Source organism: Papio anubis, chromosome 14 (genome assembly GCF_008728515.1).
Source record: "Papio anubis isolate 15944 chromosome 14, Panubis1.0, whole genome shotgun sequence".
Classification (NCBI taxonomy): Eukaryota; Metazoa; Chordata; class Mammalia; order Primates; family Cercopithecidae; genus Papio; species Papio anubis.
In genome coordinates, this window is record NC_044989.1 from 75,919,810 (window position 1) to 75,940,854 (window position 21,045).

Genomic DNA, 21,045 nt, shown 5'->3' on the forward strand with positions numbered 1-21,045 from the left:
ACAAAATTAGAAAGTATTCTTTTCTAACAAACTGTTATTTCCTTCCAAGATTCTCTTGGTAGCCCTGATTAAAAACCACTGATACATTTCTCTAAACAAAAGAAAAAAAATGGGATTCTAAGTCATTACATTTAATAGTTCATTTCAGATTTTAAAAATACTTTATTTCTCAAGCTTGTATTCCTCAGCTCTCAGCAAAATTCAATTTTCTAGTAAAAATAATTCTCCTGCTTAGACTGAGGATGTGCCCTGCAGCCATCTCTTTCCATGGTTGGCATCTGCAGTGAGTTCCCCATGTAGCCTCGCATATGCCTGGTAGTGGGCATAGGTCTCTGTCCACACACTGTGCATTCCTCATCCCCCATCCCTCATTCTTTAGTGGCAGCTAAAGCTGCTGATTTTCCTAGGTCCAGGGGCTTCAACCTTGCCTTCTCTAAACATTGACCTCTATCTTTTCTTCTTAGGGAAAAGCATTATCTTCTCAGGGTCCTAAAATTCATAAGCTCTGGACTTGGGTTAGCGGGTGGGTAGGAAGGAGGAACCCACCAACTCACATTTTTAGAAACTCGAAGGAGACCTGCCTAGGGGTCAGCTTAGAGAATGCTAAAACCAATGAACTTCTATCTCAGCAAGTTACTCTGTAACATCCGTAGTCAATGTTTTATTCCTCAACTCCTGTGCCCCCCCTAAAAAGTAAAGGTAGTAAATAAATACATAAAAACTGGCAATAAATGGAAACCAAACAGTTCCAACACTAAAAACTAAACAGTTCTCACACTAATGATATCATTCAAGTCTCTGGCACTACAGTTGACCTTGAATAATATGGGGGTTGGGACACCAACCCCCTCCCACACAGTTGAAAGTCTGTGTATAGGCAGGGCATGGTGGCTCACTCCTGTAATCCCAGCACTTTGGGAGGCCAAGGTGGGCAGATCACCTGAGGTCAGCAGTTCGAGACCAGCCTGACCAACACGGAGAAACCAAGTCTCTACTAAAAATACAAAATTAGCCGGGTGTGGCGGCGCATGCCTGTAATCCCAGCTACTTGGGAGGCTGAGGCAGGAGAATCGCTTGAACCCGGGAGGACATGGAAGTTGTGGTGAGCCGAGATCGTGCCATTGCACTCCAGCTTGGGCAACAGGAGTGAAACTCCATCTCAAAAAAAAAAAAAGAAAGAAAGAAAAAAAGAAAATCTGTGTACAACTTTTGACTCCCCAGAAACTTTACTAAGAATCTTACTGATAACATAAACAGTTAATTAACACATATTTCATATGTTATTGGTATTATATATGGCATTCTTACATTAAAGTAAGCTAGAGAAAAGAAAATGTGATTAAGAAAATCATAAGGAAGAGAAAATATATTTACAATTCATTAAGTGGAAATGGATCATTATAAAGGTCTTCATCCTCATCGTCTTCACGTGGAGTAGGCTGAGGAGATGGAGGAAGCGGAGGGGTTAGTATTGCTGTCACAGGGGTGGCAGAGGGAGAAGAAAATTTGCATACAAGTGGCCCCATACAGTTCAAGGAGTGATGTGGAAGGGAACAATTATATATTCAAAGGCCAGTTTTCAGCTTCCTCTGCCTGGGCATCTCAGGACATCTTTGGCTGTCAGCCAGCCCTCTCCTACCACCTTGCTTTCATCAGCTCGCTGCCTTCCTGATTCCCTTCGACTCCCTTTCAGATGGCTCCTTCTCTGCATCCCTGCTGCTCATTTCAACCACATATACCTTTGAAGTTGCTGTGCTCCAGGGCTCTGTCCTGACCCTTTCCTGTCTCACACGCAGCCCCTCCTGGGTTGCCTCAACCAGATGGCTCCACTTGTTGCCTCTCTTGCCCAGGTCTGTCTCAACTTCAGGTTCACTTCCAGCCCTTTAGTGGACTTCTTTCCTTGCGTGTGACAGACATGCACCCTAAGCTCAGTGTTTCCAGCACACACGCAGTCTGTTCTCACAAATCTGCTCCTTCTCCCATCCCCTATCTCAGCAGAAATACCACCATCCACCGAATTCCCAGGAAGGAGTCCAGGGGCTTCCCCCATAACCTGTCAATCACCAGGGCTTGTTAATTCCCTGTCCTCAATGCCTACTCGTACTACCACTTCTCATTCAGCCCCAGGCACAGGAATCCAGAGCACTGTCACATCTTGCAGGGATCACTGCCTCTACCTCTTAAATCAGCTCCCTAAGCTGCAGCTCCAGCTCATTCTCCATTCTGCAGTGACAGGAAACTTTCTGAGATGGAAGCCTGGCCTTGTCATTCTTTTTAAAAAAATTATCTGACACTCCTCAGTGCCCTCCGGAAGAAGCTTACACTCATTATTACGACTTCCAAATTCCTTCATTCCCTAAACCCAGTCCACCTCCCACCCTCATTTTCTGCTCAGGTAAAATGCAAACAAATAAACCAAGCTGGATTCCTGACTTTAAGACTTACAGTTGAGTAAGGGAGGAAAATGAAAAAGCAGCAAACAAACCACTGAAAATATATCATGTGCGCTAAATACTGTGAAAATAGAAAACAGGAATAACAGGGGATTCCATTTGGGAGGGTGGTCAGGGAGTCTGATTTGCTATTTCATGAAACTGAGAACCAGGAGGAGGAACAATCTAGGGAAAATTATAAGGATCTGTTTTGGTAATAAGGATATCTGACATGCATTTTTAAGTATTTGCTGCTGGTTTAAAAATATATGTATATTGTTCAAAGTAGTAACCTTCAGCTTTCTACAAAATTTGTTGTCCAACATAATGAAGACTCCAGGATAACACAATATTCTACATCTGTCTTCTAACCAGAGTCTCATGCATGGGGCGAGAGGGGAGGATATCATTCTCTAATTTCTTCTGATTAATCTTAACCTCTTCTTGCTTCCATGGTTATATACAGTATACAGTATTATATCCTCAAATCTCCTTTCTTCTGAGAAACTTTCCCAACTGACCTTGCCTGGGCAAAATGCATTCTCACGTGCTATGGCAGCCCACAGAACACACACCCTCCCAGCAATTATCATTTTGTATTATAATGTTGTCTTCAGAGAAAATTATTTCTCTTTGTCCACCTTTGTGACTAGCTTATAGTAGGTAAATGTTATTTATCTGCTGACTATGTGGAACACCCAACACACGTACTGTATGACCTTTGCCAAGTCATTGCTCTTCTGTAATCCTCAGTTTTCTGGTCATTCCAGAATAACATAGCCTACAACATGGTGGTAAGGCTTAACTAAGTAGTGATATAGTCTTAATAAGAATTGGGTTACTAAGCAAAATATGGTGGCATATCAAAACTTTCTATTTATGCTCCAATGTTTCTTCTCCAGCTTATCATCTTGGGTGGGCGGTGCCAGGCATTCAATTGTAGAAGGAAATACTCTAAAGGGACCCTATAGAAAAGCTACAGTGGGTCCCCATCTTTTACCATGTACAAAAATCAACTCAAAATGGATTGACAACTTATATGTAAGATCTGAAACTATAAAACTACTAGAAGTAAACATTGGGGAAACACTACAGGACATCGGTCTGGGCAAAGATTTTTTGGTTAAGACCTCAAAAGCAAGGCAATAAAAACAAATATAGGCAAACGGGATTACATCAAACGAAAACACTTCTGCATAGCAAAGGATACAATTAACAAAGTGAAGAGACAACCTACAGAATTAGAGAAAACAGGAACACAAGTCAATAGCAAAAAACCCACAAATAATCCAAATTTAAAATGGGCAAAAGACGTGCATAGACATTCCTCAAATAATATACACAAATGGCCAAAAAATATATGAAAAAATGCTCAACAACACCATTCATCAGAAAAATGTAAATCAAAACCACAATGAGATATCATCTCACCTCAGTTAGAATGCTTATTATCAAAAAGACCAAAAATAGACCAAAATAATGGATGCTGGTGAGGATGCAGAGAAAAAGGGAATACTAGTGCTGTTGGTGGGTAGTACAGCACTGTGGAGAACAGTATGCAGGTTCCTCAACAAACTAAAAACAGAACTATCATAAAATCCCACAATCCTTCAGCTGGGTGTATAACAAAAAGAAAAAAGATCAGTATATTGAGAGGGTTCCAAGATGGCCAAATAGGAACAGCTGCAGTCTACAGCTCCCAGCGTGAGTGATGCAGAAGACAGGTGATTTCTGCATTTCCAAATGAGGTACCGGGTTCATCTCACTGGTGCTTGTTGGACAGTGGGTGCAGCCTACAGAGTGTGAACCGAAGCAGGCCAGGGCATCACCTCACCTGGGAAGCGCAAGGGGTTGGGGAATTCCCTTTCCTAGCCAAGGGAAGCTGTGACAGACAGTACCTGGAAAATTGGGGCTCTCCCATCCTAATACTGTGCTTCTCCAACAATCTTAGCAAACGGCACACCAAGACAGTATATCCTGCACCTGGCTCAGAGGGTCCTACACCCAAGGAGCCTGGCTCACTGCTAGCATGGCAGTCTGAGATCAAACTGTAAGGCGGCAGTGAGGCTGGTGGAGGGGCGTCTGCCATTGCTGAGACTTGAGTAGGTAAATAAAGCATCCAGGAAGGTCAAACTGGGTGGAGCCCACCACAGCTCAAGGAGGCCTGCCTGCCTCTGTAGACGCCACCTCTGGGGGCAGGGCATAGCTGAACAAAAGGCAGCAGAAACTTCTGCAGACTTAAACGTCCCTATCTAACAGCTTTGAAGAGAGTAGTGGTTCTCCCAGCATGGAGTCTGAGATCTGAAAACAGACAGACTGCCTCCTCAAGTGGACCTTGACCCCCGAGTAGCCTAACTGGGAGACACCTCCCAGTAGGGGCTGACTGACACCTCATACAGCTGGGTTACCCTCTGAGATGAAGTTTCCAGAGAAAGGATCAGGCAGCAACATTTGCTGTTCTGCAATATTTGCTGTTCTGCAGCCTACACTGGTGATACCCAGGCAAACGGTGTGGAGTGGACCTCCAGCAAACTCCAACAAACCTGCAGCTGAGGGTCCTGACTGTTAGAAGGAAAACTAACAAATATAAAGGACATCCATACCAAAACCCCATCTCTAGGTCACCATCATCAAAGACCAAAGGTAGATCAAACCACAAAGATGGGGAGAAAACAAAACAGAAAAGCTGAAAATTCCAAAGATCAGAGCACCTCTTCTCCTCCAAAGGAACACAGTTCCTCGATAGCAATGGAATAAAGCTGGACAGAGAATGACTTTGATGAGTTGACAGAAGTAAGCTGCAGAAGATCAGTAATAACAAACTTCTCTGAGCTAAAGGAGGATGTTCAAACCCATCACAAAGAACCTAAGAACCTTGAAAAAAGATTAGACAAATGGATAACTAGAATAAACAGCATAGAGAACACCTTAAATGACCTGATGGAGCTGAAAACTATGGCATGAGAACTACGTGATGCATGCGCAAGCTTCAGTAGCCGATTCAATCAAGTGGAAGAAAGGGTATCAGTGATTGAAGATCAAATGAATGAAATGAAGTGAGAAGAGAAGTTTAGAGAAAAAAAGAGTAAAAGGAAATGAACAAAGCCTCCACGAAATATGGGACTATGTGAAGAGACCAAATCTATGTCTGACTGGTGTACCTGAAAGTGACAGTGAAAATGGAACCAAGTTGAAAAACACTCTTCAGGATATTATCCAGGAGAACTTCCCTGACAGAGCAAGGCATGCCAACATTCAAATTCAGGAAATACAGAGAATGCCACAAAGATACTCCTCGAGAAGAGCAACTCCAAGACACATAATTGTCAAATTCTCCAAAGTTGAAATGAAGGAAAAAAGGTTAAGGGCAGCCAGAGAGAAAGGTCAGGTTACCCACAAAGGGAAGCCCATCAGACTAACAGCAGATCTCTTGGCAGAAACTCTACAAGCCAGAAGAGAGTGGGGGCCAATATTCAACATTCTAAAAGAAAAGAATTTTTAACCCAGAATTTCATATCCAGCCAAACTAAGCTTCACAAGTGAAAGAGAAATAAAATCCTTTACAGACAAGCAAATGCTGAGAGATTTTTTCACCACCAGGCCTGCCTTACAAGAGCTCTTGAAGGAAGCACTAAACATGGAAAGGAACAAACGGTACCAGCCACTGCAAAATGATGTCAAGTTGTAAAGACCATCGATGCTAGGAAGAAATGGCACCAACTAATGAGCAAAATAACCAGCTAACATCATAATGACAGGATCAAATACACAAAAATAACATATTAACCTTAAATGTAAATGGGCTAAATGTCTCAATCAAAAGACACAGACTGGCAAATTGGATAAAGAGTCAAGATCCATCAGTTTGCTGAATTCAGCGACCCATCTTACGTGCAGAGACACACATAGGCTCAAAATAAAGGGATGGAGGAAGATCTACCAAGCAAAGGGAAAACAAAAAGAAAAAGCAGGCATTGCAATCCTAGTCTCTGATAAAACAGACTTTAAACCATCAAAGATCAAAAGAGACAAAGAAGGCCATTACATAAAGGCAAAGGGATCAATTCAACAAGAAGAGTTGACTATCCTAAATATATGTGCACCCAATACAGGAGCACCCAGATTCATAAAGCAAGTTCTTAGAGATCTACAAAGAGACTTAGACTCCCACACAATAATAATGAGACTTCAACATCCCACTGTCAACATTAGATCAATGAGACAGAAAGTTAACAAGGATATCCAGGACTTGAAGTCAGCTCTGGACCAAGCAGACCTAACAGATATCTACAGAACTCTCCACTCCAAATCAACAGAATATACATTATTCTCAGCACCACATTGCACTGATTCCAAAATTGACCACATAGTTGGAAGTAAAGCACTCCTCAGCAAATGTAAAAGAACAGAAACTATAACAAACTGTCTCTCAGACCACGGTGCAATCAAATAAGAACTCAGGATTAAGAAACTCACTCAAAACCACACAACTACATGGAAACTGAACAACCTGCTCCTGAAGGACTACTGGATACATAATAAAATGAAGGCAGAAATAAAGATGTTCTTTGAAACCAATGAGAATTTAAAGACACAATATACCAGAATCTCTGGGACACATTTAAAGCAGTCAGTGTGTAGAAGGAAAGTTATAACACTAAATACCTACACGAGAAAGCAGGAAAGATCTAAAATCGACACCCTAACATTACACCTAAAAGAACTAGAGAAGCAAGAGCAAACACATTCAAAAGCTAGCAGAAGGCAAGAAATAACTGAGATCAGAGCAGAACTGAAGGAGATAGAGATGCAAAAGCCCTTCAAAAAATCAATGAATCCAGGAGCTGTTTTTTTGAAAAGATCAACAAAATTGATAGACCACTAGCAAAACTAATAAAGAAAAAAAGAGCAATGAATCAAATAGACACAATAAAAAATGATAAAGGGGATATCACCACCGACCCCAGAGAAATACAAACTACCATCAGAGAATACTATAAACATCTCTATGCAAATAAAATAGAAAATCTAGAAGAAACGGATAAATTCCTATACACATACATCCTCCCAAGACTAAACCAGGAAGAAGTTGAATCCCTGAATAGATCAATAAAAGGCTCTGAAATTGAGGCAATAATTAATAGTCTACCAACCAATAAAAAGTCCAGGACCAGACGGATTCACAGCTGAATTCTACCAGAGGTACAAAGACGAGCTGGTACCATCCCTTCTGAAACTATTCCAATCAATAGAAAAAGAGGGAACCCTCCCTAACTCATTTTACAATGCCAGCATCATCCTGATACCAAAGCCTGGCAGAGACATAACAAAAAAAGAGAATTTTAGAACAATATCTCTGATGAATATCGATGCAAAAATCCTCAGTAAAATATTGGCAAACCAAATCCAGCGGCACATCAAAAACCTGATCCACCACGATCACGTTGGCTTCATCCCTGGGATGAAAGGCTGGTTCAACATATGCAAATCAATAAACATAATCCATCATACAAACAGAACCAAAGACAAAAACCACATCATTATCTAAATAGATGCAGAAAAGCCCTTCAACAGAACTCAACAGCTCTTCATGCTAAAAACTCTCAATAAACTAGGTATTGATGGGACGTATCTCAAAATAATAAGAGCTATTTAAGACAAACCCACAGCCAGTATCATACTGAATGGGCAAAAACTGGAAGCATTCCCTTTGAAAACTGGCACAAGACAGGGATGCCCTCTCTCACCACTCCTATTCAACATAGTGTTGGAAGTTCTGGCCAGGGCAATCAGGCAGGAGAAAGAAATAAAGGGTATTCAATTAGGAAAAGAGGAAGTCAAATTGTCCCTGGTTGCAAATGACATGATTGTATATTTAGAAAACCCCATCATCTCAGCCCAAAATCTCCTTAAGCTGATAAGCAACTTCAGCAAAGTCTCAGGATACAAAATTAATGTGCAAAAATCACAAGCATTCTTGTACACTAATAACAGACAAACAGAGAGCCAAATCATGAGTGAACCCCAATTCACAAATGCTTCAAAGAGAGTAAAATACCTAGGAATCCAACTTACAAGGGATGCGAAGGACCTCTTCAAGTATATCTACAAAGCACTGCTCAGTGAAATAAAAGAGGACACAAACAAATGGAAGAACATCCCATCCTCGTGGGTAGGAAGAATCAATATTGTGAAAATGGCCATACTGCCCAAGGTAATTTATAGATTCAATGCCATCCCCATCAAGCTACCAATGACTTTCTTCACAGAATTGGAAAAAAACTGCTTTAAAGTTCATATGGAACCAAAAAAGAACCCACATTGCCAAGACAATCCTAAGCAAAAAGAACAAAGCTGGAGGCATCACGCTACCTGACTTCAAACTATACTACAAGGCTACAGTAACCAAAACAGCATGGTACTGGTACCAAAACAGAGATATAGACCAACAGAACAGTGTAGAGTCCTCAGAATTAATACCACACATCTACAGCCATCTGATCTTTGACAAACCTGACAAAAACAAGAAATGGGGAAAGGATTCCCTATTTAATAAATGGTGCTGGGAAAACTGGCTAGCCATAAGTAGAAAGCTGAAACTGGATCCCTTCCTTACACCTTACAGAAAAATTAATTCAAGATGGATTAAAGACTTAAATGTTAGACCTAAAACCATAAAAACCCTAGAAGAAAACCTAGGCAATTCCACTCAGGACATGGGCATGGGCAAGGACTTCATGACTAAAACACCAAAAGCAATGGCAACAAAAGCCAAAATTGACAAATGGGATCTAATTAAACTAAAGAGCTTCTGCACAGCAAAAGAAACTACCATCAGAGTGAACAGGTAACCTACAGAATGGGAGAAAATTTTTACAATCTACCCATCTGACAAAGGGCTAATATCCAGAACCTACAAAGAACTTAAACAAATTTACAAGAAAAAAAACAAACAACCCCATCAAAAAGTGGGCAAAAGATATAAACAGACACTTCTCAAAAGAAGACATTTATGCAGCAAACAGACACATGAAAAAATGCTCATCATCACTGGCCATCAGAGAAATGCAAATCAAAACCACAATGAGATACCATCTCACACCAGTTAGAATGGCAATCATTAAAAAGTCAGGAAACAACAGGTGCTGGAGAGGCTGTGGAGAAATAGGAACACTTTTACACTGTTGGTGGGATTGTAAACTAGTTCAACCATTGTGGAAGACAGTGTGGCAATTCCTCAAGGATCTAGAACTAGAAATACCATTTGACCCAGCCATTCCATTACTGGGTATATACCCAAAGGATTATAAATCATGCTGCTATAAAGACACATGCACATGTATGTTTATTGCGGCACTATTCACAATAGCAAAGACCAACCCAAATGTCTGTTAATGATAGACTGGATTAAGAAAATGTGGCACATATATACTATGGAATACTATGCAGCCATAAAAAAGGATGAGTTCGTGTCCTTTGTAGGGACACGGATGAAGCCTGAAACCATCATTCTGAGCAAACGATCCCAAGGACAGAAAACCAAACACCGCATGTTCTCACTTATAGGTGGGAATTGAATAATTAGAACCCTTGGACACAGGGTGGGGAATATCACACACTGGGACCTGTCATGGGGTGGCAGGAGGTGGGAGGGATAACATTAGGAGAAATACCAAATGTAAATGATGAGTTAATGGGTGCAGCACACCAACATGGCACAAGTATACATATGTAAGAAACCTGCATGTTGTGCACACATACCCTAGAACTTAAAGTATAATAAAAAAGATCAATACATCAAAGAGATATCTGCACTCCCATGTTTATTGCACCACTGTTCACAATAATCAAGATATAGAATAAGCTTAAGTGGCCATCAATGGATGAATGGTTAAAGGAAATGTGATATACATACACAATGGAACTCTATTCAGTCATGAAAAAGAATAAAATTCTCTCATTTGCAGAAACACTACTAGAACTGGAGGTTAATTAAGTAAAATAATCCAGGCAGAGAACTACAAATATCGTGTATTATCATTCATATGTGGGAGCTAAAAAGGTGGGTCTCATCGAGGTAGTGCATAGACTGGTGGTTACCAGAGGCTGGGGGGGGGGGGGGGGGGGGGGTTGAGGGGGGGGGGGGGGGACATAGATAAGGGGGTTGAGGGGTATAAAAGTACAGTTATATAGAAGGGATAAGTTATGGTATTCAATAGTACAGTAGAGAAACTACAGTTAACAATAATTTATTACATATTTCAATATAGCTAGAAGAGAATTGTAATGTTCCCAACATAAAGATAAATGTTTGAGGTGACAGATATCCCAACTACCCTGATCTGATCATTACACGTTGTATAAATGTATCAAAATATCACATGTATCCTCAAATATATACTATGATGTCCTAATTTTTAAAGGAAAGGAGAGAGAGAGACTTTTCAGAAAGGGAAGAAAGAGAAAAGCTAGAGGGGACCTAGACTGTCCAGCATTGCTGTGTGGTGCTGTGGCCACCAGAGGACAGCCTAACCACACATGTTGTGGAACTCTGCCTTCCAGAGCCCTGAGGGTGCAATGTTTTCCACACAACTGAGAAACAATTTTTTTTTCTTCCAGTCTCGTGGAGGAAAATCATTGTCAAATATTTTACATTATCTCCTACCCATTATAAGTTGATTGCTGTAACTGTTTCCTGTGAGTTAGTCTCACCATTTTCTGTCATTGTAGGTATCTGCTTAATATGAGATCAATGCATCCTTTTAGTCATTTTGCAAAGGAACTAAGAGCTATCATAGTCAGTGCATTTGTGTTTTTATTTTTTAAAATTTATTTTATTCATTTATTTTTTTGAGATGGAGTCTCGCTCTGTCACCCAGACTAGCATGCAGTGGCACAATCTCGGCTCACCGCCACCTCTGCCTCCTAGGTTCAAGTGATTCTCCTGCCTCAGCCTCCTAAGTAGCTGGGATTACAGGCGTGCCACCATGCCCAGCTAATTTTTGTATTTTTAGTAGAGACAGGGTTTCACCATGTTGGTCAGGCTGGTCTCGAACTCCTGACCTTGTGATCTGCCTGCCTCAGCCTCTCAAAGTGCTGGGATTACAGGTGTGAGCCACCACACTCAGCTATGTTTTTAAAACAGTGTATTGCTTTTCATTGTAAAACCAAAATGTACTTATTACAGAAAATGTAGACAGAAAAATTGAAAAAGCAGAAAACACGCTTAGTCTCACCACCCCGTCTATGCTTTGTTACTCATGATAGTTGATTTGGAGACATCACCAGTAACTATCAATATTGGCAAAATCAACAGCTGATGTTCAGGCAGCATGTGTAAGACCTCTCTGGTGAGGCGCTGGAAGCTCCTCTTGCATTCTGGGCCCCATTGCCTGATTTGGGATTGTGAGGCTCACTTCAGGCTCTTGTTCCAGCTTCCTCCCCATATACATGCCCAGAGCTCTCATTGAAGGGTCATCCAGTCTCTCTGAACCCAGTGAGAATTGCCCCTGAGAGCAAGCAAAGACTTTCCTGTCTTCTCCCATCAAGCCACCAATCGGAATGGATTTGCTGTTATTTCAGGGGCCCTGTTGTTATATATGGGCCCTGCGGTCCTATGGTCATATGGGCGGAGACCACAACTCATCCCACCTGGAGGCTGCTCAGGGGCTGAAAGTCTTCTTCATTCAATTCCTTCAGCCTGCAGGAGTTTCCTGAGACACTTTTTCGTGCTGGGAGCTGGGACATAGTAGCAACTGAAAAAATGTCAATTTCTGCACTTCACAAACTTACAACCCCTTTGTAGAAAGATAATTATAAAATTATCACCACATTGTGACAAAGAACAGAAAGAAAAAGCCCAGGATGCCATGAGAAAGTAGAAGGAGGGTGACTCTAATTCAGGGTACCACAGAAGGCTGTTGTATAAGGTGACTTTATGCTGAGACCCAGAAGGCAGCATAGAGGAAAAGCAGAGTGATCCAGGCAGAAGAAACTCTGCACCACAACACCATTGCAAGCCGGGGTAGTCAGAGTGTGGTGAGCAGGTTAAGAAGGGAGAGATGAGCTACGGAGGTGGAGAGAGCGTTGGCCATGGAGAGCCATTGCTGATGTATGATTTTCTCTAGGTGCAGAGGGATGCCAGCAGATTGGTGGAGGAGAAGCCCAAAACGACTTTACTGGAAAACCCACTAATGAAATAAGAAAAGAAAGAAACTCAACAGTTTCTTTGTATATGACCATTATAGGTGGTAACTGGTAAGCTTACATTCTCTCTCTCTCTAAAAGTGTAGGCATAATTGATGGATCCTCCGTTGGCATTTTTGAATGCATTTCACTAAGGGTTGGTTTGCAGTCACTATTTTGGAAAAATATTGTCGCAGACCCGCTAAGAAAACCAGCGAACAGTGGAAGAGGTTGTTAAGAAAAGGTAGACTTTGGCACATGCCTGTGGTCAGCAGGGCTGAAGGCGGGAGAATAGTTTGAGACAGGAGGTGGAGTGCAATGAGGCTGGGGATCATGCCAGCCTGGCATCCAGTGGAACTGCATTTCAGAAAAGAGGAAGGAAGAGGAGGAAGGAAGGAAGGAAGGAAGGAAGGAAGAGGGAGGGAGGGAGGGAGGGAGGGAAGGAAAGAAGGAAAGAAGGAAAGAAGGAAAGAAGGAAGGAAGAAAGGAAGGAAGGAAAAGAAAGAAAGAATTGTGGAATAGGAACAGCTCCAGTCTCCAGCTCCCAGCGCAAGCGACACAGAAGACGAGTGATTTCTGCATTTTCAACTGAGGTACCGGGTTCATCTCACTAGAGAGTGCCGGACAATCAGTGCTGGTCAGCTGCTGCAGCCTGACCAGCCAGAGAGACCAGCATAGCCTCACCTGGGAAGCGCAAGGGGGAAGGGAATCCCTTTTCCTAGTCAGGGGAACCGAGACACACAACACCTGGAAAATTGAGTAACTCCCACTCCAATACTGCACTTTACCTAGGGTCTTAGCAAACGGCACACCACGACATTATATCCCACACCTGGCCAGGAGGGTCCCATGCCAGCAGAGCCTCCCTCATTGCTAGCACAGCAGTCTGCGATCTAACTGCAAGGCAGCAGCAAGGCTGGGGGATGGCCACCCGCCATTGCTGAGGCCTAAGTAGGTAAACAAAGCCACTGGGAAGCTCCAACTGGGTGGAACCCACAGCAGCTCACGGAGGCCTGCCTGTGTCTGTAGACTCCACCTCTGGGGACAGGACACAGCTAAACAAGAAAAAAAGCAGCCAAAACCTCTACAGACACAAACGACCCTGTCTGACAGCTTTGAAGAGAGCAGTGGATCTCCCAACATGGAGGTTGAGATCTGAGAACGGACAGACTGCCTGCTCCAGTGGGTCCCTGACCCCTGAGTAGCCTAACTGGGAGACATCCCCTACTAGGTGCAGACCGACACCCCACACCTCACATGGTGGGGTACACCCCTGAGACGAAGATTCCAAAGCAAGAATCAGACAGGTACACTCGCTGTTCAGCAATATTCTATCTTCTGCAGCCTCTGCTGCTGATATCCAGGCAAACAGGGTCTGGAGTGGAACTCAAGCAATCTCCAACAGACCTACAGCTGAGGGTCATGACTGTTAGAAGAAAAACTAACAAACAGGAAGGACACCCACACCAAAACCCCATCAGTACATCACCATCATAAAAGACCAAAGGCAGATAAAACCACAAAGATGGGGAAAAAGCAGGGCAGAAAAGCTGGAAATTCAAAAAATAAGAGTGCATCTCCCCCTCCAAAGAAACGCAGCTCATCACCAGCAACGGATCAAACCTGGACGGAGAATGACTTTGATGAGATGAGAGAAAAAGGCTTCAGTCCATCAAACTTTTAAGAGCTAGAGGAAGAATACGTACCCAGCGCAAAGAAATGAAAAATTTTGAAAAAAGAATGGAAGAATGGATAACTAGAATAATCAATGCAGAGAAGGCCATAAACGAACTGACAGAGATAAAAACCATGACACGAGAAATACGTGACAAATGCACAAGCTTCAGTAACCAAGTGGATCACCTGGAAGAAAGAGTATCAGCGATTGAGGATCAAATGAATGAAATGAAGCCAGAAGAGAAGTCTAAAGAAAAAAGAGGAAAAAGAAATGAACAAAGCCTTCAAGAAGTATGGGATTATGTGAAAAGACCAAATCTATGTCTGATTGGGGTACCTGAAAGTGAGGGGAAAAATGGAACCAAGTTGGAAAACACTCTGCAGGATATCATCCAGGAGAACTTCCCGAACCTAGTAAGGCAGGCCAACATTCAAATTCAGGAAATACAGAGAACGCCACAAAGATACTCCTCGAGAAGAGCAACTCCAAGACACATAATTGTCACATTCACCAAAGTTGAAACGAAGGAAAAAAGGTTAAGGGCAGCCAGAGAGAAAGGTCGGGTTACCCACAAAGGAAAGCCCATCAGACTAACAGCAGATCTCTCGGCAGAAACTCTACAAGCCAGAAGAGAGTGGGGGCCAATATTCAACATTCTAAAAGAAAAGAATTTTTAACCCAGAATTTCATATCCAGCCAAACTAAGCTTCATCAGTGAAGGAGAAATAAAATCCTTTACAGAAAAGCAAATGCTTAGAGATTTTGTCACCACCAGGCCTGCCTTACAAGAGATCATGAAGGAAGCACTAAACATGGAAAGGAACAACTGGTGCCAGCCATTGCAAAAACATGCCAAAATGTAAAGACCATCAATGCTAGGAAGAAACTGCATCTAATGAGCAAAATAACCAGTTAATATCATAATGACAGGATCAAATTCAAACACTACAATATTAACCTTAAATGTTAATGCACTAAATGGTCCAATTAAGAGACACAGACTGGCAAATTGGATAAAGAGTCAAGACCCATCAGTGTGCTGCATTCAGGAGACCCATCTCACATGCAGAGACACACATAGGCTCAAAATAAAGGGATGGAGGAAGATCTACCAAGCAAATGGAGAATAAAAAAAAGCAGGGGTTGCAATCCTAGTCTCTGATAAAACAGACTTTAAACCATCAAAGATCAAAAGAGACAAGGCCATTATATAATGGTAAAGGGATCAATTCAACAGGAAGAGCTAACTACCCTAAATATATATGCGCCCAATACAGGAGCACCCAGATTCATAAAGCAAGTCCTTAGAGACTTACAAAGAGACTTAGACTCCCATACAATAATAATGGGAGACTTCAACATCTCACTGTCAAGATTAGACTGATCAACGAGACAGAAAGTTAACAAGGATATCCAGGAATTGAACTCATCTCTGCACTAAGCGGACTTAATAGACATCTATAGAACTCTCCATCCAAAATCAACAGAATATACATTCTTCTCAGCACCACACCACACTTATTGCAAAATTGACCACATAATTGGAAGTACAGCACTCCTCAGCAAATGTACAAGAAAAGAAATTATAACAAACTGTCTCTCCGACCACAGTGCAATCAAACTAGAACTCAGGACTAAGAAACTCAATCAAAACCGCTCAACGACATGGAAACTGAACAATCTGCTCCTGAATGACTACTGGCTACATAACGAAATGAAGGCAGAAATAAAGATGTTCTTTGAAACCAATGAGAACAAAGATAACATACCAGAATCTCTGGGACACATTTAAAGCAGTGTGTAGAGGGAAATTTATAGCACTAAATGCCCACAAGGGAAAGCTGGAAAGGTCTAAAACTGACACTCTAACATCACAATGAGAAGAACCAGAGAAGCAAGAGCAAATACATTCAAAAGCTAGCAGAAGGCAAGAAATAACTAAGATCAGAGCAGAACTGAAGGAGATAGAGACACAAAAAAACCTCCAAAAAATCAATGAATCCAGGAGTTGGTTTTTTGAAAAGATCAACAAAACTGATAGACCACTAGCAAGACTAATAAAGAAGAAAAGAGAGAAGAATCAAATAGACACAATAAAAAATGATAAAGGGGGTATCACCACCGACCCCAGAGAAATACAAACTACCATCAGAGAATACTATAAACACCTCTACACAAATAAACTAGAAAATCTAGAAGAAATGGATAATTTCCTGGACACTTACACTCTCCCAAGACTAAACCAGGAAGAAGTTGAATCCCTGAATACACCAATAGCAGCCTCTGAAATTGAGGCAATAATTAATAGCCTACCCACCAAAAAAAGCCCAGGACTAGATGGATTCACAGCTGAATCTACCAGAGGTACAAGGAGGAGCTGGTACCATTCCTTCTGAAACTATTCCAATCAATAGAAAAAGAGGGAATCCTCCCTAACTCATTTTATGAGGCCAACATCATCCTGATACGAAAGCCTGGCAGAGACACAACAAAAAAAGAGAATTTTAGACCAATATCCCTGATGAACATCGACGCAAAAATCCTCAATAAAATCCTGGCAAACCAAATCCGGCAGCACATCAAAAAGCTTATCCACCATGATCAAGTGGGCTTCATCCCTGGGATGCAAGGCTGGTTCAACATATGCTAATCAATAAACGTAATCCAGCATATAAAAAGAACCGAAGACAAAAACTACATGATTATGTCAATAGATGCAGAAAAGTTCTTTGACAAAATTCAACAGCCCTTCATGCTAAAAACTCTCAATAAATTCGGTATTGATGGACCGTATCTCAAAAGAATAAGAGCTATTTATGACAAACCCACAGCTAATATCATACTGAAAGGGCAAAAACTGGAAGCATTCCCTTTGAAAACTGGCACAAGACAGGAATGCCCTCTCTCACCACTCCTATTCAACATAGTGTTGGAAGTTCTGGCCAGGGCAATCAGGCAAGAGAAAGAAATAAAGGGTATTCAGTTAGGAAAAGAAGAAGTCAAATTGTCCCTGTTTGCAGATGACATGATTGTATATTTAGAAAACCCCATCATCTCAGCCCAAAATCTCCTTAGGCTGATAAGCAACTTCAGCAAAGTCTCAGGATACAAAATTAATGTGCAAAAATCACAAGCATTCTTATACACCAGTAACAGACAAACAGAGAGCCAAATCATGAATGAACTTCCATTCACAATTGCTTCAAAAGAATAAAATACCTAGGAATCCAACTTACAAGGGATGAAAAGGACCTCTTCAAGGAGAACTACAAACCACTGCTCAGTGAAAGAAAAGAGGACACAAACAAATGGAGGAACATACCATGCTCATGGATAGGAAGAATCAATATCATGAAAATGGCCATACTGCCCAAGGTAATTTATAGATTCAATGCCATCCCCATCAAGCTACCAATGACTTTCTTCACAGAAATGGAAAAAAACTGCTTTAAAGTTCACATGGAACCAAAAACGAGCCTGCATTGCCAAGACAATCCTAAGTCAAAAGAACAAAGCTGGAGGCATCATGCCACCTGACTTCAAACTATACTACAAGGCTACAGTAACCAAAACAGTATGGTACTGGTACCAAAACAGACATATAGACCAATGGAACAGAACAGAGTCCTTAGAAACAATACCACACATCTACAGCCATCTGATCTTTGACAAACCTGACAAAAACAAGAAATGGGGAAAGGATTCCCTATTTAATAAATGGTGCTGGGAAAATTGGCTAGCTATAAGTAGAAAGCTGAAACTGGATCCTTTCCTTACTCCTTATACAAAAATTAATTCAAGATGGATTAGAGACTTAAATGTTAGACCTAATACCATAAAAACCCTAGAAGAAAACCTAGGTAATACCATTCAGGACACAGGCATAGGCAAGGACTTCATGTCTAAAACACCCAAAGCAATGGCAACAAAATCCAAAATTGACAAACGGGATCTAATTAAACTAAAGAACTTCTGCACATCAAAAGAAACTACCATCAGAGCGAGCAGGCCACCTACAGAGTGGGAGATAATTTTCCCAATCTACTCATCTGACAAAGGGCTAATATCCAGAACCTACAAGGAACTCAATCAAATTTACCAGAAAAAAACAAACAACCCCATCAAAAAGAGGGCAAAGGATATGAACAGACATTTCTCAAAAGAAGACATGCATACAGCCAACAGACACATGAAAAAATGCTCGTCATCACTGACCATGAGAGAAATGCAAATCAAAACCACAATGAGATACCATCTCACACCAGTTAGAATGGCAATCATTCAAAAGTCAGGAAACAACAGGGGCTGGAGAGGATGTGGAGAAACAGGAACACTTTTACACCATTGGTGGGATTGTAAACTAGTTCAACCATTATGGAAAACAGTATGGCGATTCCTCAAGGATCTAGAACTAGAAGTACCATATGACCCAGCCATCCCATTACTGGGTATATACCCAAAGGATTATAAATCATGCTGCTATAAAGACACATGCACATGTATGTTCATTGCGGCACTATTCACAATAAGCAAAGACTTGGAATCAATCCACATGTCCATCAGTGACAGACTGGATTAAGAAAATGTGGCACATATACACCATGGAATACTATGCAGCCATAAAAAAGGATTAGTTTGTGTCCTTTGTAGGGACATGGATGCAGCTGGAAACCATCATTCTCAGCTAACCATCGCAAGAACAGAAAACCAAACACCACATGTTCTCACTCATAGGTGGGAACTGAACAATGAGATCACTTGGACTCGGGAAGGGGAACATCACACACCGGGGCCTATTATGGGGAGGGGGGAGAGAGGAGGGATTGCATTGGGAGTTATACCTGATGTAAATCACGAATTGATGGGTGCTGACGAGTTGATGGGTGCAGCACACCAACATGGCACAAGTAAACGTATGTAACAAACCTGCACATTACGCACATGTACCCTAGAACTTAAAGTATAATCATAAAAAAATAAAATAGAAATGAAAAAAAAGAAAGAATTGTAGACTTTATTAAGTAAAATTTTATAAAGTTTACCCCAAGAGCCAATTACAAGTGATTATCTAGAAATATAATTGATATTTCCCCGGATAAGTTCGTAGGAGAGGATGTACAAATAAATGTGACATTGGGAATAGAACGTTGTGATTAATAAACATTTGAAGTCTAAAAACTCCATCTAAACAACAATGAATTGATACTATTACTCAGCCCTTTCCTCTGTACAGATAGAAGCTGCAGGACTCTGTGGGGTGGGCCTTGGCTGCACCTCTAAAGAGAATGCCTTTTACTATGAAATAACATTTTAAATGCATTTCAATACCAAGATTTGTAGGTTAAGCCCTAGTGCATGTCTTGACTAGGGGCTTAATCATTCCCAGAAATGGGTGATTTTGTCCTTGGTTGCTTATATTTATAGGTGTAATTAAGAATATATGTTATTTATTATTTTATCACAATTTATATCACCATAACTATCAATAAAAATGATATATAGATCCAGTTAATTATTAATTCTGTCATTTTTTTTGTATTATTGAATTGCCACATTTGGGTTAGTCATTCCCACTATAATGAACACTGGTTTTTTTTCCCCAAGATTTTGTTGAACAATTGAATGAACACTTCTGGCATGACTGTCATCCCCTAGAACATTTCAGAGCTTGTGGTGAGTTTATATTTACTGTGAATAAGATGTAGAGCAGCTGGGTTAAAATGTTATAATTTATGTTTCCTTCGCTTGACATCATCAATCTTTCAATATTTTTTCCAGTCGATGGTGTAATTTCTGAATATTAATCATTTATCTCTTCTACAATTTGAAAGAAATGTTTCCAAGTTAATCACTGGTGTTTTATGTATTTATTTAATTTATTTTTTGAGACAGGGTCTTGCTTTGTCATCCAGGCTGGAGTGCAGTGGTGCGATCTCGGCTCACTGAAACCTCCGCCTCCCAGGTTCAAGTGATTCTCCTGCCTCACTCAGCCTCCCGAGTAGCTGGGACTACACGCATGTGCCACCGTGCTCGGCTAATCTTTGTATTTTTGATAGAAATGAGGTTTTGCCATGTTGGTCAGGCTGGTCTCAAACTCCTGATCTCATATGAGCCACCCACCTTGGCCTCCCAAAGTGCTGGGATTTACAGGCATGAGCTACTGCACTCGGCAATCATTAGTGTTTTAAATCTGTTTATGATAATCTGTTTTTCATCTAGAAGATTTCAGTGGTAATGGGGTCAAACTTACCAACCTCTTCATGGCTTTGGGGTTTTTTCATTCTATTTAAGAAGGCGTTACAATTTATTTTTACTTACAATGTCTTGCATGTTTTTTTCTCATAGTTATTTCTTCATTCCATCCATAAGTTTTCATTTTTCAAAATTCAATTTCTAGAATAGATAATTATAAGGTTCATAGTCAAACAATACAAAAATGCATACAGTGAAAGTGCTAGCTCCAACCTTGTTTCTTCTTTTTCTAAGCCTTTTCTATCCTAGGGAAGGTAAGTTCTTTCATTTGTGGGATATATATATAAATCTTATATATATAAGATATTATTCTTATATATATATTCTTATATATATGATATTCTTCCAGAAGTTCTTTATGCATATCAAGTAAATAGAAATATAAGATACTGATTTTCCAAAATTGTGAAGTATGGATCAATTCATATTTTTTTCCACCAGATATCTAATTGTCTGAACATCATTTTTCCATCCTTTCCACATTTATTTTATTTTATT

The 21,045-nt window shown here is 40.9% G+C and overlaps 1 protein-coding gene across 2 annotated transcripts in view; it reads right to left on the reverse strand.

Annotated features, from left to right (window-relative positions):
• The window catches only part of EVA1A (eva-1 homolog A, regulator of programmed cell death), a 168,583-nt gene extending 147,936 nt beyond the window's left edge, over positions 1 to 20,647 (reverse strand). The window contains exon 1 of one of the 2 annotated variants that reach the window (XM_017947670.3): positions 20,614 to 20,647. The gene's annotated coding sequence lies outside the window, so the exon portion shown is untranslated. Of the gene's footprint in view, positions 1 to 1,374; positions 3,717 to 20,613 lie in introns of those variants that run through there. The other variant, XM_017947669.3, reaches the window with a different exon arrangement.
• Positions 20,648 to 21,045: the final 398 nt, after the last annotated feature.